The sequence below is a fragment of the Mirounga angustirostris genome, unplaced genomic scaffold (assembly GCF_029215605.1).
Source record: "Mirounga angustirostris isolate CCGP_5_RB_7025 unplaced genomic scaffold, mMirAng1.0.hap1 SCAF_4, whole genome shotgun sequence".
NCBI classification, from domain to species: Eukaryota; Metazoa; Chordata; class Mammalia; order Carnivora; family Phocidae; genus Mirounga; species Mirounga angustirostris.
In genome coordinates, this window is record NW_026991712.1 from 107772883 (window position 1) to 107778327 (window position 5445).

The following is a 5445-nucleotide window of genomic DNA, read 5'->3' on the forward strand; positions in this document are numbered from 1 at the left end:
TTATAAGGAATCTATTTTGGGTATAAGGACACAGATGTGCTTAAAGAAAACATGCTGTATGATTCAAAGTCAATGAGTATTAACTTAGGGAGAATTCCTAATGATAAAAGTGTCAATTCATTAGGAAGATACAATGATCTTAAATATATTTAACTGAATAACAGTTTCAACGTACCTGAAAAAAATGAGGAAAAAGGGAAAAGAAAAAAAATAGGTAAGTCCACAATCCTACTCAGAGATTTTCACATTTTTCTCCCAGGAACTAAGACATGAAGCAGACAAGAAATTCAGGAAGGATATAGAAGACTGGAAGAACACGACTAACTAACTTGACCTAATTGACATTTACAGTTCACTATGCCCAACAGCTACAGAAAATATATTACTTTCAAGTGTATATGGTCCCGTTCATCCAAATAGATCATAAGCTGGGCTATAAAAATGAGTCTTAATAAATTTAAAAGATTGAGATCACACAGAGTATGTTCCTTAAAAAACAATGGGATTTAAACTAGAAATAGATTTGGGAAAGTAGAAAATCTCCTGATGTATGAAAACTGAATAACACACTTCCAAATAACCTATGGATCAAAGAATTAATTGTATTGGAAATTGTATTGGAAAATCATAAAATATTTTGAATTCATCTGACTACTGTGTAAGAAGAGACAAGGGGGAGAAGGCAAAACCAGAAACAAGGAGAGCAGTTAGGTGGTTATTACATGTATCCACGTGAAGAGACGATGACATGATGTGGGTGGTAAGAGAGTGTGAGAATTGGTCAGGTTCTGAATACGGTTGAAGATATAAAACAATAGAATTTGTGGATTGATAAATAAATATAAAGCATGTATGTATTCATATTCATTTAGGATTAATGTATTAGTGTTTTTAGTATTATTAGTGTTTATTTAGTATTAAGTAAATAGAGGTAGCTATGGAGAGAAAGATAGAGGTCGAGGGTTAATGTGAGATTTTAGCCTGAGGAGGCAAAAAGATGGAGCTGCCATTAACTGAAATGAGGAAGATTGAAAGAGAAATGAGTTTTGAGAGGAAATGGCATGAGCTAAGTTTTGATCACAGATACTAGTTTTAGATGCCTATTATCAATTTTGAGATGTCCAGTAGACAGTTGGGTACCTGAGTCTGTTATTCAAGGGAAAGGTTGGAACTAGAATATACATTTTAGAAACATATAACATAATTTATATCTGAAATACATTCGATACTGTATGCTTGCATACTAAGATCACTAGTAGCGTTAAGACTTATCCCTGAGGCACCCCAACATTAAGTGTCCAGAGAGATGAGAAAGAAAGAATCATCAAAGGAAACCAAGGGGTGGCCAATGAGGTGGCAGGAAAACCAAGAGCGTGATGTTCTGGAAGCCAAGGGAAAGTGTTTCAAGGAGAGAATGATCAAATTTGTTAACTTGTAGGTCAAGTAAGATGAGAACTGTGAATTGATCTTTCATTTAGAATGTGCAAGTCAGCTGGTGACCTGGAAAAGACTAGCTGAGGGGGGTTGGTGTGGGTGAAAGCCTGACTGATGAATTCAAGAGGAAATGGACACAGAATAAAATATGGACATAGAGTAATACAGAGTATGCAGAAATGGCAAGAACTGGGAGATTCTCTTTTGACTGCTTCATCAGGAAGATGAGGAAGGTTTTGGCGATCAGAAGTGGGAGGAGAGAAGAGGAGATATGAATTAGTTATTTGGGAGAATGGGAAAATAAATGGAGCAGGAAATGTGGTATTATTGTTGAGCGCATTAACAGCCAGTTAAAGTAATTGATTATGAACTTAAGTGAAATCAGTCAACATAGCGTGTGTTTTTCTCCAGACATTTTCACCTGAACAGGTACAGGGATAAGGTAGACCGAGATTTAGTTTTAATGAGGATTGGGATTTTGCCAAGTAAATACAAGATATGTAAAGGTGTATTCAAGGAAATGATTATAATGATTGACAATGGAATCTAAAAAGGGGAGGTAGGACATGAGAATAAGTAAAAAGCCCATAGAATCAAAGAATTTTAACTATGAAGGGACTGAAAGAGTATCAGAACAGTAGTATGAGTGAGCAGAAAGGCTAAGAGATGTTGTTCATAGACCTCAGTGCTTGGCTTTAAGATTATGGAGGGATTTGACGATTGGTGCTGTCAGTGGGAATGAATGTCTGCGGTGGTTTAGAGGAAAAAAAGTCATTGAATGACAGCAGCTAAAGAAACTGAAATTTTAGGGGTTTGGGAGAATAAACCAAGTGCATATTGAAATCACCCACTGTTATGACAAGGGTAGTGCTGGAGAGCATGACAGCAAGCCAGGAGCTAACATCTTCAAGGAATAAGGGGATGTTGGTTGGCAGATGGGTTGGTAGTCGGGCTGCATATGGGCACAATCTGTTGGCTTAGAAAGGAAAGAGAACAGTCTAGAAGGTACAATAGGAGCAAGAAGGATTCCTGCTCACCCCTAGTGCCTGAGGTACTATAAGTACAGGAGGGAAGACAGATACCCTAAAAGATATCCACCCCCAAAAATATTGTCCTCAGTGGAGAATCTGGTTTCAAATTTGTTCTTAAAGACAGAACAATCCTGGTTTCTAGAAATAGCCCAGGAGAAAGTGGCTGTCACTAAAACTGCTTTTCGGGCTGCTGGAGTGTCTGCTCCATCTTGACACTTCTTTTGGTGCCATAAAGAAGTGTTACTGCTGTATCCCTGGCAGTTTAACCACCCTCAAACCACTCACAACTTTGAAGATCTCACACCTTTTGACAAAACTAGTTTCCATGTGATGAGACAGAGGTTCTCTCTCTCTCTCTGTCTCTCTCTCTGTCTCTCTCTCTGTCTGTCTCTCTCTCATCTTTTGCAGGGGGAGCATAAGCGAAGAGATAATGGGATAGTTGGGATAGTTTAAAGCACATTTGGCAACTGTTAGAAGCAGAAGGTAGGAAAACTATACCGTCAGAAAACACTAAATATAAAACTGAAGTATGCAATTTGTCAATACTCCGTAACACACTAAGTGGGATGTGATGGATCCTGAAAACAACCAGCGAGAGTTCTGAAAGGTGAACCTTCACAAGCTGGGAAAATATCAGACAGAAAGCTGTATTAAAGAAGAAAAACAATCAATGGCCAGATGCTCATCTCTCTCATAATGCTGCATACATTTCTTCTTTTTTAAGTTGCTTTCTCAGCAGAGGGAAACTGTTCTTATGGGTTAACTTACTACATAATTAGACTACGGTCAGGAATCAATTCCTAACATCTGATGAATCACAAGAGTGCTTATGAGGGGGAGGAGAGTCAAACGAGCCGTGGGAGATGTGACCACGGAGGCTGAGATTGGAGTGCTGACAAGAAAAGACTCAAGGAATGAAGGCAGACTCTAGAAGCTGGGGAAAAAAAAAAAAAAAAAAAAAGGCAAGGAAATTGATTCCCCAGTGAAGCCTCCAGAAGCAAAGCTGTCTGGTGACCCCTTGCTTTCATTCTGACCTCCAGTTCTGTATGAGGATACATTTGTGTTGTAACAACTTTGTGGCAACTTGTTCCAGCAGCAGTAGGAATCTGAAACTGTAAACTGATACTATGCCGCAAGGAAAGAAAAACAAAAAGGACTCAAAACAGTGGTTGATTTCAGGACTTTATCTTACAAAAAGCCTCCCTGAGCCTAGTGGAAAATAAAGAGATTCAAATGATTTTCATCACTTAATTAGGAAACGCATTTGACAATGCCAAACCTTCTGCACTTTCACCCAAAATGCAAATGAAAGAACTGCTGTCTCTAGCATGAATTCCATAAATATTTGTTGGCCATGATATAGAGCAAAATTTACAAAGAGTGGTTTTGGCAATAAAGTACATTTGGGGATCTTTGGGTACTTGTTCTTTCCATAAGTGAGTTTTATGCAATCTGACTAATGACACTGATTTCTTTCTTTCTTCATTTTTTTTTTTTTTTGGAGTACTTATATGGCCTTTCACAAAATGTTTTGCATACGTCTCAGGTGATCATCACCACGTTCCTAGGAATTGATTGAGACTTTTATTGTTTTTTTTTTTAAATCTTATGCATGAAGAGCTGAAGTTTCAAGCAAGGTTGACTTCTCAAATGTCATCGAACTATAAATGACAGAGCAACAACAGAAAATCCCTCATTTAATTATAAACACTGTATATCCACATGCCTCTTCATTTCATACTGTGCTTTTCTAGTGTAAATTTAAAAAAAAATGAAATGTTCTTAGCAAAATAATTGGATAAAATGTTTATCGTTCTTTCTCTTTTGACAAATATATATGGCCAGGCCCCAGGTCTACCACTGTGAAAAAGATGAAATCCCCGTCTTCAAGTTCATTGTGTAGTAGAAGAGATACATTGGTAGATTGGTATTTGCCCTTAAGGCTCGGTGGGGGCCATGATAGGGGTATGTACTGTGTCAAAGGAACAGAGAGCAAGGGACACTAATATGGGATTGGGGACATCAGGGAAGATTTCTCAAAAGCATAAAATCAAATTTGTCAAGCTGAGAAAATTAGCCCAGCAAATGGGAGATGGAAGTGTGGGAAGATGTTCCAGGAAGAATAAATAAAGCAGGACTGAGAATAGGCTTCCAAGAATGTTTCAATACAGCAGAACTTCCTTCTCCCCCAACACTGGGTGACACACTTACAGTTCAACAAATTTCATTACCCAGAGGCCGGGGACACAGTGCTGGGTCCTGCTGGTCCATCCAGGAGGCCACCTGAATACAAAGATTTTTTTTTTCTTCCCTTATTTTTCTTTTCTCGAGAAATTAGTAGAACTGTCTGATATCAAAATGTTAATTTGTGCAGTGCATATCTAAAATGGCTGTTTCCTGATTTCTTCTAGGAGAACTGCTAAAACACACTTATCTTTTCAGACTGTGCATCAATTCTTAGCTCCTTCTTGTCCATGAGGATATCCTTCCCTGAATCCTGCCAGTTTGCCTTTCCTGGAAAGAACAGATGTGGTAAGACCATCTTAACATGTCATTACTACACCACTTTGCAAACTGCTTAGCTCCAGAAGTATCAGGCCTAGAGTGTATAAGGCATTTTAACAGCTTAGAAATGCAAAATTAATGCAAAGCAATGTTATGTTACCTAACAGTTAATTGGCTTACCATATTGTACGTTATATCATTCAACAAACAGCCCAGATTAATCCTCTAAGGTTCATGCTGAGGACCTAAGAAAAGAAAAACTCAATAGGTTTTCTAACAGCCCAAATTTACCCCTAGGTGGTATACATTCATTTGTTAAATATACCCAAAGAATTTATTTATTGTACAGGGTTTGGAAAATGGGAGACATGTATACTCTGTTAGCTGTTTAAAATATGGGATTAAAATGTTAAAATAATTTATCAAGAAAATTCATAAGGGGGGCGCCTGGGTGGCTCAGTCGTTAAGCGTCTGC